General features: G+C 55.0%; 1 protein-coding gene and 1 non-coding gene across 2 annotated transcripts in view; both read right to left on the bottom strand.

Annotated features, from left to right (window-relative positions):
• The window catches only part of GLI2 (GLI family zinc finger 2), a 261272-nt gene that overhangs the window by 201449 nt on the left and 39371 nt on the right, over positions 1 to 20452 (bottom strand). The gene's annotated exons all lie outside the window — the stretch shown is intronic.
• On the bottom strand, positions 19943 to 20015 carry TRNAW-CCA (transfer RNA tryptophan (anticodon CCA)). The gene has a single exon. It is a non-coding gene; the product is annotated as a tRNA-Trp (tRNA).

The following is a 20452-nucleotide window of genomic DNA, read 5'->3' as shown; positions in this document are numbered from 1 at the left end:
ATTATAACCCTAATACACTGACTTTCTGGCCCAGAATAGCAGCCAGGGAGGCCCCGACGACAGGAAACACAGGCCAGCAACCAACCTCAGACAAGGGGAGCAGGGTGTCGGGAGGGCTGGGTCTGGGCAAGAGGCTTTTCTTGCTGGGAGGGAGAGGGTAAGAGCTCTTTGGTGACTCACTCTTCAGAGAGCCTTGCAGTGCCACTTGCCTGCGCTTGGGCTCCTTCCCTGAATACATCAGGCTGCCTCCACTCCCCTTACCTCTTCATCCCACTGCTTTCTAGAACATTCTCTCCTCCCTCCGGCTCTATCCATGGAAGCCATGCTCTAAAACCGGGGAAGCCTGCCCTGACACCCCTCCTGAGCCCTTATCAGAGCTCACCCTCAGTCTCGGGAGCAGCACAAGGAGGTGGGTGAGCTCTGATGAGGGCTCAGGGCTGCTACTGAAACCAACAACACCCCCTGCACATGTCAGCAGCCAGCACCTTCAGAGGGGACACAGGGAGCACAGACTCTGGAGAAAGGAGGTTCATGCTGGCATCCCGGCTCTACCTAGAGCTGTGCATAACAACCAGCTCCTCCTTAAGCCTCAGTCTCCTCATCTGTAAAATGGGGATGAAAATGGTGCCTCCCTCAGGATAAAGATGAAGACCACAGGGCCTGGTACACACGGGACCCCCTACTCAAACGCTCTCTGTGTTACCATCACTGCAGTCCCCGCCAGACACCCACCCATCTGCCCACCGGGACAGGAAGACCTGCCCCTGGCAGTCCCAGCAGCGGCAGGAGGCCCCTCTGTGCCTGGACCCCACAGCCCATGACACCCCCTTCCTCTCCATCCTCCCCCACCCCCCGCAGGTGTCTGGACCTCTGGGGTCTAATGAGGAAACTCTCAGTTTGGCATCTTTCTAGAATGTGTTATCCTGCCGATTCCAAATGCCACTGTCTGTCCCCTTCTCCTGTGGAAGTCCCAAAGCAGCAGAGCCCCGAGGACCAGGGTCTTGCCCCGACACCCCCACCGGCAGGCAGCTGGCAAAGGCGGGCTCCCAGCTCAGGCCCCGCAGGGCCACCGTCTGCGAGGTGAACAAGGAGCCCGCTGTGCAGCCGCCCGGACAGACCCAGATATTTTAACAGCTGCATTGTGTGTTTCTGAGGCGCCGATTCCTAAGCAGGGAGGAAAAACAAGCTTCGCCTCTGCCCAGAGGAGGAGAAACAGACGGCCCTGGGCAGGCCGCCGGCAGGGGGAAGGCCTCTGCCTGCAGGGCTCCAGGCTGGCGGAGGGCACACGGGCACCATGGGCACCAAGGCCCCCTTCGTCCGAACCTGGGGCAGGGGAGACACAAGGACAGAGGCCCAATAAGTGGAGAAAATGCCCGAGGGAAGCTCTGAGGTGGGGAAAAGAACCACAGAACAAGGTCCGAATCCCTTCACGGCACCAAGGCCACGTTGGGATCTGTCCCCATCTGCCCCTCCAGGCTCACCGCGCCCCCAGTTTCGCCCCACAGCCGCCCAGTCTAACACACCTCTAGCTCTGTCTGAAGCGTTATTTCCCTACAGCCCACCCGGCCAACCCCTCCCAGCCCAGTTTTGCTTCGTGTCCCCCAAGGGCACGCTCCTGGGTCACTGTATTCTGAGCCCTGTCGTGTGGCCGCCCCCTTTACGCCTGCAACGCCTGCCCCAGACAAACGTCCAGACAAAGCTCAAGTCCCTGTTTGGTGACTGACTCAACACACAAATACTCTCCAGCTCTTAAGCCTGCAAGGATCCATTTCTTCTCCCACCCAGCCTCCCCTCAGCCTTCCCACAAGGTTGGGGGCTCCTGGGGACCCAGAAGCACTGGGGGTGGGGCGGGTTGGCCCTGAGGTCAGGAGAAGGGGCTGTCATCAACGCCTAATGGCAGTGTTTGCCAGCTGGGCTGTGAAGAAAAGTCTCCAGGGACTTCCCTGCTGGTCCAGTGGCTAAGACTCCGTGTTCCCAATGCAGGGGGTTCAATCCCTGCTCAGGGAAGTGAAGCCTGAAGATTGCCACGTACAGTGCTGAGCACCCAAGTCTATGAATACTAACCTCTTGTACTGTACGCGTACACCATTTTCAAGACAAATAGAACCTAGGAGTATTTGTTGGTTAAAAGGTGCTTTTTGAACCATTACCCATCCTAAGGCGCTCTTTGCTCCCAGTGGAACTGTAGGCTAGAGAGTGGCATTTTCAGGTTAGAGGCCTGATGCAAATGGCCATCCCACATCCTTCTAATCGGAACCAAACTGCAGCCTCTAGAGGAGCATTCGCCCAGGTCCGGGATGGTGGGTGTGGGGTAGTTGCAGACCCAGAATAGATCTCTCCGAACATCTCAGTAAACATCTCAGCATAAGTGACCCAAGTCACAGAGGCTCTCCTGGGGAGGGGTTGGGCCACCCTGGTTGCCAGCTGGGTGGCGGGGGCAATTCTGAGTTGGCTACAGGAAAAGATTAAGCTTGCCCATAGCAGGAGAGGACCTTGGTCTGATTTCTGGCTTTAGGCCTGTTGAGGACGCGGCATCACAAGGCAGCCAGGCAAGGAGCCCCTCCAGGGTCCAAAGGACGTTTCCTGAGCCCCTTCAGTTTTCTCATTCTGATCCCAGAGTTTAGCACCAAGAAGGGCCTCCAGAGGTCACCCGGTCCAGCCCCCTACCCAGGCAGCTCACATACAGAGGAGCAAGCCCCTTCCTTGCCAACGATGCCAAAGAGCCGTCCCCAAGCTCCTTATCAGTTCACACCTCAGCCACTGACCTCAACTGACCACATCGATCCCTGTCCCAAGACTACCCTGACTCACTGTGCAACTCTGGGTACGTGTCTGCCCATCTCTGGTCTCAGTGCCCAGCAGTGAGATGGGCAAGCAGGACCCTCAGGAGTGTCACAGGATGCCACACACGGGCAGAAACAGGGATTTGGGCCTGGGGGAAGCAGAGACAGGACATGAGTAAACAGATTGAAGCCACCTGTGTCCACGAACCAGCAAACATATACTGAGCACCAACAATCTCCAAAGACCTGCGATCTCCCTCTCCACGGGTGATGCCGGGCCCAGGGAAGGGAGCAAGACAGGGTGGGGAGGGCTGGCTGCAGATCTGGGGCAGCTGCTCTGCTCTCAAGGCTCCTGGAAGAACCGGGCGGGTGGGTGGCCCAGCATCTCCTGCTTCGGCCTGCGCGGCACCCTGCTCCAACTTGCCCGGCCACAGCCCTCCCCCCACAGCCCAGGCCATGCCTGCACTCAGCTCTTCTGTCTGTGCCTCTGCCAGGCTCAACCACCGGCTTTCCCCGGAGTCCACCAGCACCACTCTGACAGCTAAAGCCAACAGGAGTGTCCTGCCTTCAGCACCTGCTAAGCTGTCCTGGGTGGGACTGGGACCCTGCCCAGCTGGTCCCCACCTCTCCTGGGCCTGCACACCCTGGAGCCCTCATGTCCCCACACACCCTTCTTCTCCATCCCACCCCTTGGCCGTCACACATCGCAGCCCAAACCGGGTGTCTGGTTCCCCCAGGCCTGGGGACCTGGACCTGGATTGGTTGACTAAAGCCCGAGGACTCGCCCACTCAGGGAAACCGGGGACCTCCCAGGGCTCCATAAGGGGCCTGAGCTAGCCTGAAGAAGGTCAGGGAGGGATTCCTGGAGGAAGGGGTGAATAAGGAGGACAGTTGAGGTCCAGAAAGGTGTGCTACGGTTGATGAAGGGCAATGTCTGGACAGTGAGCGGGAGGCAACGATCCTGGGCCTCAGAGCCCTGAAGCCGTGTCCAGCAGAGGGTGAGCATTAACCGTTGGTGGCTCCCACAGCCTATGGAAAGACGTCTAAACAACATACCTGGGTGCACCTGGCCCCCAAGGCCTCCCTACCTCCTCAGCCTTGTTCCCACAGACTCAGACCTCACCCTTCGCATGGGATATTTCCAGAAGTCTGCAACCCACAGACACCACCTGTCGGTGTCTGTGCTCATGCTCTCCCCACCCCTACTCAATGAACTCCTGTTTATACCTTCAATGTTAAGGCCAGCGCCACCTCCCCCAGGAGGGCTTCCAGGGTTCCCATGTCAACACAGTGCTCAGGAGACACTTCAAGCTCTCTGCTTAACCATCTCTCTCAGTGGTTCAGCTTTTTGACATTTGCTCCCAGACCCTGACACTCTGCCTGTTACACACTCTTGTGTCTTATATATGTGCAATGTGTGGCAGCCATCAGAGTGATAAATCCAGCATTCCTAAATCAGTTATCTCCTAAACCGTTCCCTAACTAGTGCTTGCCACACAGTCGACGGCTGTTAATAGTTATTTAACTGACCCTGAGACCCTGACAGAAACAGGCAGCCTAGAAGGTGTCAGATAGAATTCACTACCTGAAATTCTACTAGTCACTTCTCTGGCTTAAGAAAAAAATATCTACCTCTATTCACTATTTGAAATTCTACCATTAGAGAGTCACTTCTTTGAAGCTTTTTCATTTTCAAGAACAGTCTATTTACATGCAAAGTGCCCTGGAATAAGGTCAGCCCTTAAAGTGGCTGTCATATAAAAAGTTAATGTCTCTAAGCAGAAGGGTACAGGAATGGAGAGAGCTCGAGGGAGGAGGTAGGAGGGGAGTAAGGGGAGAATCTGGGGGACAGAGTGCTGAAATCCCTACACAGTTTGACGACGGCTGTCCTTGACTCTAACCGCCAGTCCACACCCTCCTGATAACAAGGAGCATGCCTCTCTGCTTGTCCCCCACTTCAGCGTTTCTTGGCGCGACACCACATGCAGAATGAAGTGGCTTTGGAGTGCATGCTGTTTGTTCTTTCCCACTTTCGATGAAGCTCTCCAAGGCACACTCAATCAAGCCCCTTTTGTTTCCCAGGCCTTTTGAAGGCTTCCGGAAAGGAAATGAGAGAGCTCTTTAAAGCCCAAGTCTACACGCAGCCCTGCAGATCACAGTCTGCCTGCCAGCCACGCCGCCCAGACCTGATGTTTGAGTCGAGAGGCTCTGGACTCCAGGACAGGACTGCCCCTGGGAAGATGCTCCAGGATGTCTCAGCCCACATGAGAGGCCAAGGTGCCAGGCAGGGTTTCCTCAAATGAGGCAAGTCCTCCAAACTGGCCAGAAGCCACAGAGAAGGTAGAGTTAGGTTCCCCTTGGCCACAGGACTGTCTGTCACCCATCATCCTTACTGGCAGTGGGGTTCGCACCCCAGAGCACATTACATGATTGTAAGGCTTTACATCTAGACTTTGGGGCCACATGTGGAAAAGGCCCTTCCTGAACCTGGGTCCCAAGACTCCTTCCATTGATGGCACCATACTCATTCCCTCCAATCAACCACCCACTGATGCGGACAGAGTCTATCAAAGGATCCCCCCAGGCAGAGAGCCCCTCGGAGGTCCCAGAGGTCCTGAGAGCCCATGCTGTCCAGTTCAGGGATCCTCTCCAGCAGGTGAGAAACTGGGGGCAAATCTGACTCCCAGGGAATGGGTTGGCACCATCCAGAGACATTTCTATTGCTTTCAAATTGCACCACTAGCTACTAGTGGGTAGAGAGGCAGAGATGTTGCTGAACATCCTATAATGGTCAGGACAGCTCCCCACAAAAGAGAATTACCCCGCCAAGATTGAGAAACTCTGATCTAGAGTACTTGAGACACTTCTTCATCCAACCTCTTCTTGATTACCTCACCCCCAGGGATGGGGAGCTCACTACCTTATGCCCGGAGAGGCAGTGCAGTGGATACCGGACCCAAAGCCAGAGTCAGCTTTTTGCTGGAGCCTCCCTTGTGGCTCAGCTGGTAAAGAATCTGCCTGCAACGAGGGAGACCTGGGATCGATCCCTGGGTTGGGCAGATCCCCTGGAGAAGAGAAAGGCTACCTACTCCAGTATTCTGGCCTGGAGAATTCCACGGACTGTACAGTCCATGGGGTTGCAAAGAGTCGGACACAACTGAGCGAGTTGCACAGGAGCAAGTGACTCAGCTCTGCCTTACTTCAGAATCGCTTGATGGAGAATGAAGCTAAAAATTAGATATTCCAGGGCTGTTGAAAATGACCATGATTTCCTGTCTCTGAAACATCTAGTCAGCACCTCACACGAAGAAGACACCTGCTGGGTGGTGTGTGGCTTCAGGATGTACCAGGAAGCAGAACTCCAGCCAGCCCAAAGACTACTGGAAGCATACCACCTACAGTAAAGCATCTGCTAAGCCTCTGGCCTGCCTCCCTGATGCTGCCACAGACCAGAGCACGTGCAACATGTTCCCTGCAGCCATGCTTGCAAAACCCTGGCAGCCACCTCCGTGTTAACAGGAGGGAGATTGTTTCTAATATATTGTATTTTAGCAACACAGTGGAACAGTACCGCAGCTATGTTAGATCACTGTTACAAAGACAGAAATACAGACATGTTTGAGATCATATGGGAGGTGAAAATCAAGCAAACTTGAACGCATCCCATAATTGCAACTGGAGAATACACTGGAAACAATATATAAGAAAAAAACTCTTGTTAGGGTGATGGCATGTGGGGTCACGTTGGGTTTCGGCAATGTTCCTTAATGTAAAAGTCATACTGCTTTTTCCATTAAAATGATATTTATTAATGAAAATAGGGAAAATACCAGCAGAAACTACAAATCTAGCCTTTCTTCTAACTACGAAGCACAGGAACAATTTTGTGTCCTTAACCAGTTTTAAGGGGGGCCTCCTGGGCCTCAGAATGGGGGCTGCTGCTTCCAGCACCCCAACTCCAGCAGGGCAAACAGAGGAGGATGCTCTGCCCCGCCCCCCCAGCTCCTCTGCCCGCAGAGAGGACTCTCCCTTCAGGGTCACCAGGGCAACTCTCCCTCCCTACATTTCACACTGAAGCAACACTACCTCCCTCTTCACAGAGGAGAAACCAGGACAGAGAGAAGCCAGGCAGTGGAGACCCAGCCAGGGGGACTGACTGCTTTCACAGCCCCCACGGAATCTAGTGTCCACCAGAGTGTCTGGCTCTCCATCCTCAGGGAGGCCCCTCCCCTTCAGAAGCCAGGAAACTGGGCTGGAAACCTCCAGGCTGGCCCCATTGGCCAGCCTGAAACTGAATTTATCAGAAATATTGTGAAAAGCGTCTTCAAATCCTCAGCCTCCCCCTACATCTCCCTTCCTACCAAGGGCCCACTCCAGACATCCCCAAAGGAAATGTTCAAAAGCCGAAAACTGTGCCAGCTGCTTTGTTTTTCCTTTGGCCCAGAGAACCCTGGCCAGTGCCACCGAACCATCCTTGCCCGTGACTGAGGCCCCACAAGTGCTGGACTGTGGCCAGCTCAGGCGAGTCTGTGCTGAGAGCCTCTGAGGCGGAGGTGGGCCCCCAGACCCCTGCCTCCTTTCCTCACCAGGAGAGAAAGGCCATGCAGTGCCAGTGAGGAAGGGCCCAGAAAGAAAGCAGGAGGTCCAGAAAAGGCCAAGTGGCGATGATTTGGGGGGAAGAGCAGGCAGGAGCTGATACTATAGAAAAACACCTTCTTTCTTCCTCAAGGGGACTGGATGTGCTGTACAACATCTCTCAAACTTGATGAGGGGACCCCAAGCGGGGGTCTGCATTCCCACTCCTCATGGAACAAAAGAATCATTAAGGGTAGAAGGAGAGCCCCCAGCAATGAAACTGGTTTTGTGCCCCCAGCAGCAAAGCATCCTTTCATCCATCTCCCCCAGCAGTCAAGCATCCTTCCATCCATCGCAACTGGGTGCCATCAGCTCCTTCACTGCTAAGAAACTGCCAGAAAGATCAAGCTCCAGGCCAGAAGTGACATCATGCCTCCAATTCAGGACGTCTGGTGCAGACAGGACTGCTGCTTCCAACAAACGCCCACTTTCCTTAATTCCCCAGGACCCACCCCACCTTCAGAGTCTGAAATTCCACCATGAAAAGGCTACCTGTGCAGGTCCTGTTTTTCGGTTCCAAGAGTCTTGGTTAAAATGGCCACACCTTTGAGATATCCAGATGAAAGCTGAGTTGGGGGATTCATAGCTACTGAGTGCCTTCCCATATAAGAGCCCCTTACATGGCGCCGGTTTGCATCTTGACTCCCATGAGGAAGATACTCCCATGGGAGTAAAGAGACATGTGGGGACTCACTGAAGACACGTGGGAGCTTCGGAGTCGGGGATAAGCCAACTGCAGGCAAGGATGCCTCGCTGCAGTCAGCAGACAGTGGGCGCAGGGGGGCAAGGTCATCTTGCCAGGCTCCTGAGACTCTCCAGAGATGTAACACTGCTCAGAAACACGTCAGAAAACCCTCCTCAGAGCTGAACACCATGCTTCACTGGGAGAAGGGAGCCGGGCCCTGGGAACCTCTCTGCCACAACCACTTAGAGAACTGATATCCCTGTCTGGGCCTCGGTTTCCACATCTCCAACTTGTGCCTACATCCTTCAGGCCTCCTCAGGCTCGGATTTACGTGCTGGAACCAAGGTCCCAAGCGAGGGGAAGCAACACTTGAGTGGGGCAGTCATGGGGAGACGAGCTAAAGGCAGCTGGAGGATATCGGAGAGGCCAAGAGATGACCTGCCATGGGAGCCAGACTCCTGGTCCCTCGGGCGCAGCTCCCAGAGTGCTGGGAATGTGCCAGGAGAGAGGCAGCACATTTGGGGTCTGTGGGCTGGGCCCTGGGGACAGAAATGGATCCCTGAAGCCTACCAGCCCTGGAGCCTGCCCTTGGGCCTCCCAGCAAGGCCTACACTCCCAGCAGGTAGGAAAGGTGAGACAGGATCTGAGAAGTGCAAGAGGCAAGAGACAGCCAGGGACGAAGCAGCACTGAAGGAGAGTGGGGGCCAGAGTCTGGGTTTGATACAGAAGGAAGTGGGGGCCATTGAAGTCTTTGAGCAAAGAGGAGCTAGGATCAACACCTGTTTATCTGTGAAGCTTTGCATTCTAAAAACCAAGGCTGCTTGACACCTGGCAAAGCAATGGCATATTCTAGATGGCCTCTGGTCCCCCGCACAAGCCCCTACTCTTTACCTCTACTGGGCTGAGCCCTTCACTGTGCAGTTTCTGAGCTTCTGAGGAGGAATCCAGCTGTGAGGGTGGACTCAGGGGCAGGTCCACCAGCAAGTGTCAGTGACATAGTAACTCCTGGTGAAGGAAGGAGTGGGTTATCCTGCCCAGAGCATGGGGAAGGCTCACCTGAGAGGGACCATCAGAGAGGGCTATGGGGACCTGAATCAGGGGAACAGTGTTCTCCTAGAGGAAGGGGACAGCTTGGCCAGGGCCAGTCAGAGGAGACTCCCAGGCCAGCAAGGCCACTTACTAGCCAGGAGACCTTGGCAGGAATCGTCACCTCTCTGAGCCAAGATTTCCTATCTGTAGAGCCAGTGATGCCATCTATTCCTAGGAAACTGAGGTCTCCAGGATCATCATCCCCCTCGGATCCCAGGAGGCCTACTGGGGAGGTGGAGTGAGTGACACCCACCACCCCACCCTCCCCCCCTCCTGCCCCTGGAAAGATTCTGCAGATCCTGCTTTGAGCTGCGGCCTGTCTCTCTTCATCCCTTTCCCTCATCTCTCTACTCTTCCCTTCATTCCTTTCCTTTTTTCCTCTTTTCTCCCACCCCTCCTTCCTTCCTTTTTCACCCATTCAGCAACAGGACAGCCTGCCAGGGCCCTGCATGCCCATAGAGAGGCCGTCTGCTCATCAGAAAGGAACGGAAGATGACACGAGGCTGGTGGCTTCCAACCTCCCAGGAGCAGCCCAGCAATTAGACCTTGGTCTCAACACGCCTGCTTCATCCGAATCCTAGAAGCATCTGCGTTCCGGCTGCTAAAGGGTGTGTGTGTGTGTGTGTGTATGAGTGTGTGTGTGGGGTGTGTGTGTGTGTGTGTGTGTGTGTCTCCACACCAGGCTTCCCTTTCAGCGACGACTGCTAGGTAAGACCTGAGTAATAGATGCCTTTCTGAGAACTGACAAATCCCAAGATATTTACGTACTACAGAGAAAAAAATGTTCTGCTGAATCCACATTCCTTCCCCATGCAGTGATGTCTACGAAGCCAAGGAAGGACGCGTGTGTTGTTTTCTTTCCCCATTTGCCTAAACTCAAACACACCCTTGACACAAACACACACAGAAAGACACACTCAAACACACGCTGACCCCAGACAGCACTGATCTGCACCCTGCCAGGTTTGGGGAGGAGAACAGAGGCGGTGGGTCTGAGTCTAGGGAGGCAGGACTGTCCAGTGGTTAGGGTCACACCCCAGCCCTGCCCCTGTTTCGCTGTGTATCCCTGGTGAGCTGGTTAATGTCTCTGTACACAGTGAGCTAGATAACACGGCACCCTCAGCACTGAGAAAGCCCTCAGTAGATGCCAACCATAACTATCATTGAACTGCTTCTGCTGCTAAGTTACTCCAGTCGTGTCCGACTCTGTGCGACCCCATAGATGGCAGCCCACCAGGCTCCCCCGTCCCTGGGATTCTCCAGGCAAGAACACTGGAATGGGTTGCCATTTCCTTCTCCAATGCATGAAAGTGAAAAGTAAAAGTGAAGTTGCTCAGTTGTGTCAGATTCTTAGCGACCCCATGGACTGCAGCCCACCAGGCTCCCCCATCCATGGGATTTTCCAGGCAAGAGTGCTGGAGTGGGGTGCCATTGCCTTCTCCGATCACTGAACCATGAGAGTCTAAATTCTCTTGCCGAGTGGGGAGGGTAGACGGTACATTATGCCTGGACCCTCCAGGCAACAGCTTCAGGTCTCCCAGGTCCATGTTCCAAGCTGGGCCATCCTGATTCCTTCTCGGAGTCCAGTGTTTGGACTTTATAGCATTTTTACCCAAGGCCCCAACCTGCTCCAAGCTCAGGACTCAAGGATGCCCACGAGGGCCTGATAAGCCAGGCACAGGCTGCAGGAGGTCCCGGCCCCAGTGCTCAGCCCTGGCTGGGGTCTCCCACACACCCTAGGCCAGGACAGGGGCCAGCAGGATTTCCTGGGTCACAGCCTGTCTTGGGAGGCCATGGGGTCAACTGGCCTTTCCCAGGACATGGCTCCTGGTTGGCAACATAGAGGGACACTCATACTGATTTCATAGGTTGGGGATGTATCTGTCTGGCTGCCGGTCGTCAGTACTACACACAGCCAGTGGCACATGCAGCCTTGCACTGACACACGAGAGTGATCTCACATGGGGCAGAGCATGGATGTGCAGAAAGGGGGTGCCAACTCCCTTCCCTGTGCCTCGCTCTGCCCTGAGAGCCTGGCTCATGCGACAGTCACCCCGGGGTGGAGAGTTTCTTAATAAAGATTCTCTAACATCTGTTTCCCCCTGAAGCGTCCACCATCCATCCCTCTGACAAGGCTGGCAGCCCTGGTGCCCAGACCAAGTGCAGGCTGGACCCAGAGCCTTGTCCTCCTCTGGTTCAACCCACACTTCTGCTGACATAACCAAGAGCAGATCTTACAACACCTCTAGTATTTCCAACCCTGCCCCGTGGCTTCCCTGTCACAGCTCCCACAAGCAGGACAAGCAGACAGGAGGCCCTAGGTTTGTGTGGAGACGGTGCCAGGTGTCTGGCATCTCACCTGGTCCAGATAGAGGCCCCTGCTCAGGACACACAGCCTGATGCACACCCTCTAAACAAAGGGAGAGGGGTCCTGAGGCAGCTTTACCCCTGATCTCGCCCCACCAGCCATATGTACAACCTGAGACCCCCAGACACCCGGAACCAGGCGAGCACCAGCCCAGCAGTTCACCAGCCCTGTCACCCTGTCATCACCCTCCTGAAACAGGCCACAGAGACCAGGGCTCGGCCCCACCCCCACATATATCACCTGCCCTGGGAACCTGGCAGGGAACCCACTTCACTCCCCTAATTATTTTCTCTGGCTGCGGGGGTGGCAGCGTGAGCTGCTAAGACTGCGTCAGGACGGACGGGGGGCAGCTTGAGTCACAGGAGGGGTGGAATGCAGCCAGGCCAGGAGACAAGAGCCAGGAAGCCGTGGGGAGTGGGGGCTGCCAAAGAAATCAGCACTCGATGACAGGTGAGGGGGCGACGCCAGGATGGAGAGGAGACGAGGATAGGGAGGAGGCCAGGGCAGGCTCGGGCTCTGAGGACTGGGTCAGGCTGGTTCCAGAGGCTGTGAGGCTGACTGGTCAGCCAGGTGTCCCTGCCTGCCCCCTGGACTTCCCAGCAGCTTCTGCAGCTGAGAGTCCCCGGTATCCACCTGGCCCATGCTGGGCTCAGGTGCCCTAAGCTACAAGATGCCCTCAGTCCCATCTCGCAAACAGGGAGCCCACTTGAAAGAAACGGCTGCTAAGATCCTCAAGTTTTATTTCCAGCTGCCACCATGCCCTCCTGACCTACTCATCCCCAGGCTGTGCAGGGGAAGGGCCTTTAGATCCACGGGGGCTGGGGGTGCCAGTGGGTCCCCCACTTGCCTCCACCCTCTGCCCAGGAAGATACAGCTGTAGCCCCGCAGCTGAGACAGAGCCAGAGCCCCGAGCATGGAGTGAGGGACATGGGACCTCCTCCCTCACCCTCACCCTCCTCCCTCACCCTCACCCTCCTCCAGCACCCACCCTCTCACACACTCACACACACATACTCCTCACACACACATACTTGACAACTCTCCCCATCAGCTCTCACACAAGCTTATACATGTTCACTCACGTGATCCTTAGCACACACACTCACAAAGTCACACACTCATTCACACATACTGGTTCATGCTCTCACACTTGTGCACACTTGCACACAGACCCACAGTCACACACTCATTCACACGCATCCATTCACACTTAAGTAACACACTCCAGACAGAGCTGCCCCCAGTTTGGGACTCCCTAGACACTCTCTGCCAGCACTGCTTCTGCTTACCACTGGGGAGGTGGTGGCGTGGAGGTGTTGTCTCTCTAAGAAAGAAGCTTCATAGCTGTGAGAGGAGGGGTTTCCAGGTGGGAGAGGCCCTGGCTGGGGGCAGAGGGGACCCTCCTTGCTCAGGGCTCCTGGTGCAGCCCCCTAAGATCCCAAGCCCACTGCACACAGGCTGGCCCCAGAGCACCCTTCCCTCCCGCTCCCACTGATCCTTCTGTCCCTTTGGGGAGAACAGCTGCCAAGATGCCTGCATGCCCCCCACACCCAGCCCCTCACCTCTGCAGCCCTATACCCTGCCATTTCCTCTGGACCTCACAGCTTCCTGCTCTCAGCTGGGTGGGGTGGTGGGGATCGGAGCTCAGCCGTGAATCTGAGGTCTTGGCCAGGCTCCTTGCATCCCACCCTCTATCCACAGGAGCAGCTGCCATGCAAGACTCACTGGGCTGCTCCCAATCAGACCCCACTCCCCTACCCTCTGCACGAAGGTCTAGAGCAGAGAGCAGGCCCAAGGGTCTGCTGGGAACTCAGGGGGGAAATAGCCACATATCCCAGCCATGTATCCTGGCTGGGAAGAGCAGGCAGTCCAGGGCTCTCCCCACTCTGGTCAGCCTTCCCTGGGAAGCCGGCAGCAGTGGCCAGGCCTCCCGGACACACCTGGCATCAACCTTCCCAGAACATCACCCAGGGACCAGGACTGGCCCTTGGCCACTTCTGAACTCTTGCATGACCCTTGGCCGAGCAGGCTCACAAAAGAGGCCTCCTTCAGGTTTTCTGAAGGAAGAATGGCAGGGTCTCTCCCCCATTCTAGAATGCAGTCCATCACAACTCCATCTGGCCCCTCAATTCCTCCGTCTCCAACACCACACTCTCAGTCCACCGCCTAATATTTCCAGCTGAAGGGGAGTCTCTCACCAAACCCTCATCTTCCAGGTGAGGACCTCAAGTCCAGAGAGGGAAAGACATTGCACAGCAGGGCCGGCTCAGAACTCACCTTCCCTTCCCAGCGGCAGTCCTGCCGTCACAGCACATCCAGAGTTCAGGACTGGAGGGGAGTCAAGGGGACGAAGGAATGAGACCTAGAGCCCACTCTGACCTGCCTCAAGGTCCCCAGCCGCCCATCCAACAGGCCTCCCACCACCCAGCTTGTGTCAGAGGAGCCCCAAGGCACAGCCCCCAGGTTCTCCAGGAGCCCTCCCACACCTGGAAGAGGCATGGAGCACCACAAACACCCCAGCACAGCAGGTGCCTGGGGAGCAGGCTGGAGAGCCCCTCAACAAGGACACAGGTGTGCAGGTGACCTTGGGGTGTTTGCTGGGAGTGGGGCCCCAGCTTCAGCATCTCCATGACCCACTGCCAGACACTGTCCTGGACCAGAGCCCTGGATTCTAGAAACACTGACCACCCCCACATACACACACCTATCTTACCTTCTTAACATTTGTCTGTCCTACTCGACCTCAACCAGTCCCTCCCAGGGCCAGAGGCTGCAGGTCTCCCCATTGCCCACCAGGCTACCCATTCACAGGCAACAGAGTGGAAAGAGTCAGGTGCAGAGTCAGACAGAACTGGATTCTCTTGTGAGCTGCAGAACCCCACCTCTCTGAGCCTCAGTTTCCTCCATCTAGAAATTGGGCATAACACAAACCACTCCACACTGAAAGCATTAAATGTGTCCATGTGTGTCAAGACAGGTGCTCAGCAGGTACTCAAAGCCACTGCCCTCTCCCCCCGCCATGCCAACCCCACCTGCCTGGCACCTGCTGCCGCTGGGCTGGCTTCAGGAGCTTCCATAGCTACAAAAACCAGCATCTGGTTCAGTCCCATCTCAGGGGGCTTGCGGCGGCCCTGTCTCACTAACAGGACAGTCCTAAGCCCCAGGCAGGGTTGAGCCAAGAACAAGAATTTGTACCTGACATTAAAAAAGGCCCAGAAGCCAAGCGCCTGGGACACAGAGTGACAGGAGCCCAGGGGAAGGGTCAAGGTGGCTATTTCACAGCCGGCAGGGTCTGTCTCAGGCCCAGCCATGCCTGTGCCCACAGGGCCCGTGCTGTCTGCCAGTGGCACACAAGGGGTCGGTGTGGCCTCCTAGTCACCCCAGAGAGAAGCAGTGTTTTTCCCATTTATAGGTGAGATGGCTAAAGGCAACTTGTTCAAGTTCACACTTAAAACCCAAGTCTACATATGGGATGTTCCAGACCCAAGACCCTCCATCATTCGGTCCTCCTGCCTCAGAAGACTGGAGGCCAGCGAGAGGGCCTGGCCTGTGTGCTGAGGGGGCAGGGGGCAAGTTCCCCCAGGCCCTGAGGAACAGGAACTGTCCACCTGTGGGGCACGACTGTCTGCTCACGTCTGAAGCCACATGCGTCACAAGACACATGAAAATGCCCCCAACCAACTCTGGGTAGAAACCACTGAATGGCACCCAGAGAGGTAAGCTGCATCCGAATCATGAGTGCCACAGAGCACAATTATTAAATGCTGTCATTTCGGAAGAAAATTAATTAGCAGTAGCTGTAGCTGTCTTGTGTCTGCTGAAGCAGCGTGCATCTCAATTAAAATATAATTGCCGCAGCTTTCATCACAGCAGGTTAAACAGCGTGAGATGCGGAACGGGCTCCTGTTTACACGTGGCTTGACTCAGTATGGAAGTATCACAGAAGGGGAGGTGGGCAGGACAGAGGTTTCCCCACCCCAGACCCCTGTGCCCATCCATGCCCACCAATCCTGGCAAGAGGCAGCATGTCCAGGTATAGAGATGGAAGTGGAGAGTGGTTCCTTCAACTTCTGCACAAACTCTGCCTTGGGAAAAGAGATCTTATGCCTGGCAAGAGTCAGAGAAGTCTCAAGGGGGGCCCAACTGTGGACAGTGAGCTACAAAGTAGAATGTTGTCTGGACTAGACAGATCAGGAATTACCTCACTACACGGTATCCCCTGGGGGAGGCAAAGGACTCAAGCAAGGACCCCCACTTTACATGCCTACAAGGTCATGCTGGGAGAAGATGAGAGGCAATAGAGATCAGTGAGGCCTGTGGCTAAGAGGAGGCCACCATGAAGGGCAGGCTGCTCCTCCTCTCTGGCTGGCTCTTCCCACAGGAGAGTCAGGATCCAGAGGGCCAGACTCTCAACAGAGTCAGGGATAGAGTTTTTCCAGTTTCCTGAGTTTTAAAACACAGTGAAAGCCTAACCTAAGGGTTACCAATATCTGACCTCTTATCTAGGAATTTCTGCACCTAGATACACACCAGCGTGTCATCATAGAAAGCAGAGTAGTGATTGCCGGTAGGGGGGCTTTCTACTCATAGATGTGGGGTTCCTTTGGGGGCTGATGGAAACGTTATAAAAACAAATATTGCTGATGGTTATATAACTCTATGAATAATCTAAAAACTATTTAAAAAATTTTTATTTATCTTTATTTTTTCTTGGAGTTTTTTTTTTTGTTTTTTTGACTATTTTTTAACTTTTTACTTTGTATTGGAGTATAGCCAATTAACAGTGTTTTGACAGTTTCAGGTGGACAGCAAAGGGACTCAGCCATGCATATACAGGTATCCATTCTCCCCCAAACTCCCCTCCCATCCAGGCTGCCATATAACATTGAACAGAGTTTCTTGCGCTACACAGTGGCGCTTGTTATCCATTTTAAACATAGCACTCTGTATATGTCGATCTCAGACTTCCTAACTATACCTCTCCAAAATGTTTCTTACTGACGTATAGTTGGTTCACGATGTTGTGTTAGTTTCAGGTGTACAGTAAGAACTACGGAATTATGAGCTTTAAAAGAGTGAATTTTATGCTATATGAAGTGTAGCTCAACAAGGCAGTTACAAAAAAAAGAGTATGGTTTTTATCTCACATGCACCCAACAGCTGCCCGGTTTTTCACCAATGCATCCTTCTCTCATTCTTCAGACGCATCTTGAGGGGCTGGTGCAGCTGTCTTGGGTTGGGAACTGGGCAGATGGCAGGGGGTGCCTTCAGCCCCACCCCCAACATCAGTGGAGCCTGGATGCTTTTCTGAATTGTCAGCTTGTATTAGAGGCTTCATCTTCACCTAGGAATCAGGAGGCTTCTCAGGAAAGGGTGGCACGTGATGGGGGGAAGGGCGAAGAAGGAGACCCGTCTGTTCAGGAACCCAGATCCGGAAGCCCCCGATGGTCCTCCCACACCAGTCCAAGCCCAGCTTCACCACAAAGGTGGACGCTCTGCTCCGGACCCTGAGGCTATGCCACCTGAATCACAATGGTTCCCGCCCCACACCTGCAGTGCCGCAGACGCAGCTACATGCCCCCACCCTCTGCCAACCGGGAGCGACCTGAAAGCAGGCACGGGACAGGGAAGGCGCCTAGAGGATGCATAAGGGATGAACAGCGATCATCATTTCTCTGCAGTACCAGGCGCAGAGGGCACCCCGTCCCGGTGAGCTCAGAGGGAAGCACGGAGCTGCCGGCGAGGCGTCCAACAGCACATGAGCTGAGCAGCCTCAATGAGCACCTGCTTTCCCACCTGTCCGAGCCGTGACCTTGAGTGAGAGGACACTACAAGAAGCCAGGGACTCTTCCCAACTCAAGCCACAGGCCCAGCCGTCCCTTTCCAGAAAAGCAGAGTCTCAGAACAGCCCCGCCCCCCAACCTCAGGGCACCCTGCTCTCTTAACCCTGTAACTGACTGCATAGACCTACCCTCTGGAACCTTCTCTCACTCACCCTTTCCCCCAAAGTACCCTAACAATCTTCCTCAGGCCTTAAAAGCACTTCCACTCTGACCCACCCGTTCCTCTGTAAGTGACTCTCCCCCACAGAGAGCCCTCACAGCTGTTCCCACAAAGCCGCTTGTCAAAGGAAAACGCAGAATGCCAAAATAGTGGAAACAATTCCAAACAACCCCAAATAATGGGCTAGTTAAGTCATCCCAGCATGTCCAAACGATGTAACATTAGTCATTGAAAATCAGATTTACAGACTTACTTAATACCATGAGACGGGCTTATGTTAAAACACCAAGTGAAAAAATCCAGGGTGCAAAGTTGCACGCAAAGCAGGACGCTCTCACTGAGCTCACAGACTGCAGGAGGGATGCTAGAAGGAAATGTACCTGCCACTATGCGCCACTGCTGAATAAAGGCATCCCTGGGGCTTTCTTCCTTCTTCATTTATACTTTCTGGAACTGCGCACACTGTGTCTTTGAGCACGGATTGTTTGCTTATAACTATGAAAAAATATGCTCCAAACCATTTGCCCACATAAGATACAAATCTCTCCTCCCCACCACGACCCAGGCAACAGGTCCCCAGAGCTTGGAGCCTCTGAGCATCAGCACAGTCCCTTTCTGCTGCCCAGCCTGGAACTGGTCACCCTGGGTGTTCTTGGGGACTCAGAATGAGATGTTTCTAGCAAAACATTTCCCTGCCACTCAATGGGTGCTGGGTGCCACACCAGTCCCCGTGGTTACCAAATGAATGTGGTCGGTACTCTCAGAAGGATTTGCTAAAGTGGAAGCAAGAAACAAGGAAACCAGGAATTAATTGCAAAAAAGGACCTGAGCTTCTGGGTGCTGGGAAACAAGTGGAGGAGGGAAGCTTGAGTGTTACCAAGAATTTGAACGTTATCCTGGACTAAGGTTTGTATAAGACTGGCAGTGCCAACCTGCTCCTGGTCCAAGGTAGACATTGCTAATCAATCACAGCACTTTTTCTGAGCAGCCCTGGCAGGGGGTGGGGGTGGCGGCAAGACATCAGACAGCCTCTCCCAATCAAACTGCCCTGGCACAGGCAACCAACTCCCTCCATCTGTGCCTGTGGGCAACAAGCCCTGTAAGGACGGGAGTGGCCTGACCGCACTTGACACAGATCGCTCCGGACACAAGGGTGCCTGCTGCAGGGAGACCAGGCCAGACACAGATGTAGAAGTCCAAGCCCTGGCGTGTGCCGAGGGCACCGGGAGGGAGTGGACAGGGCCTCACCACCCACTCTGGGGCCAATTTCCTCTCTCCTCCTAACTTTGAGGAGGCCCGGCAAGCTTAGCCCTCTGGAAGGAAAAAGACTCCAGCCTGACCAAGCAGCCAAATGCACAGAAGGGCTGCACTGGCCAGCTCATGACTGGGATGGGCAGAAGGCCCCCCAAGACAGACCTGGGCATCTGCCCAAAAACTCATGTCCTCCCAGACAGGTTGGTGTCTGAGCCACTTGCTCAAACTGTTCCTTCAGAGTACGTGGCCCCCGATGGCTCGTGTCCTGTCTCCTCAAGGAGACTGCAGATCTCTTCAAAAAAGGAAGGAGCTCTTGATTTACACACAGGACTCTAAGCTGGAAGGAAGGGCCCCTGGAAACCAGCCAGCCTCACTGTACAAACGGGAAGGCCAGGCTCAAACATATGGAGACACCTCCTGAACTCAGAGCAGGTGAGGGGCAAAGCCAGAGTACAGTGTGTCCCATGGCATGACCCTTTCTCTTGAGTCCAGCGGATTGCTGGACCCAGGAGGCACCCAAACCTTCAGTAAAGGGCAGTCCTCCCCCTTAAGCACTGGCCGTGGGGCTGCTGGCCACCACCCTGTGCACCAGCCCACCCTATGCACACAGCACGCAGAGAGAGGCTCAGCCCCCTTGGAGGAGTCGGGACCCGAGCAGTGACCATCAGCAACACCACATCAGGGTTGCATGACTGCTTTGGGGCTTGCTCAGGCGTGCTCTCCAAAGATGCACTCTGATTCGCTGCCACAGAGCCTCATGTGGCCAGGCCAGACGAGGATTCCTGGTGGGCTCTGGGCCTTGGCGAGCAGGGCTGAGATGCATGTCATCAGCAGTGCCTGGGCTCCAAAGATTAACTCAGACTCAGCAGGTGGGAGCAGAGGGGGTGTGGTGGGCTCACAGAGGAGGCCTCTTTCCATCTGTCAGGCAGGTGTGGTCAGCACTGATGGCTGAGCCCCAATTACTATTACTACTATAATCAGAGACACCTGCAGGCACCCAGCACATGGCTTCCCACTGGCAACCCTTCCCGATCCACACAACATTCAGAGGCTCCCAGCTCCATCTTGTTTTATTCTTTCTTTTTTTTATATTTTGGCTGCACCAGATAGCATGGGGGACCTTAGTTCCCTGACCAGGGATCGAACCTGAGCCCCGTGCATTGGAGGCATGGTGTCTTAACCACTGGACCACCAGGGAAGTCCCAGCCCCACTTTCAAGACGAACCGAGGATCCCAGAGGTTCCCTCTCTTGCCAAGACCACAGAGCAGAAGAAGGGCAAACATTTAGGACTTTGCACCCAGGTCCCACCCCACATCGTCCCTACCTCAAATCACCTGCCCATCAGGTAACACCTGGCTGTCCTCTGGGCAATGACATCCCAAAACCAGGGCACCCTCCCCGTGCACCTGGTCACTCACCAACACTCCCAAGTGCCTTCGGGTCTGTGCCAGGCACCCGAGCCAGGACCTAGACGAGGGCAGCTCCTACCCTCAGCACACCCCTGGTCCAGCTGTGGAGGCAGACTGGAACCTAGCACCGGTACCGGATGGAGCGATGTCCAGGAGGGGAGGCATTCCAGGAGAAGGAACTGCCGGGCAAAGGCCAGGAGAGGAGGCAGCTGTGGGCATTGAGAG

The sequence above is a fragment of the Ovis aries genome, chromosome 2 (assembly GCF_016772045.2).
Source record: "Ovis aries strain OAR_USU_Benz2616 breed Rambouillet chromosome 2, ARS-UI_Ramb_v3.0, whole genome shotgun sequence".
Lineage (NCBI taxonomy): Eukaryota > Metazoa > Chordata > Mammalia > Artiodactyla > Bovidae > Ovis > Ovis aries.
Note: the sequence above shows the minus strand (reverse complement) of the source record. Positions and strands in the feature narration are given on the sequence as shown.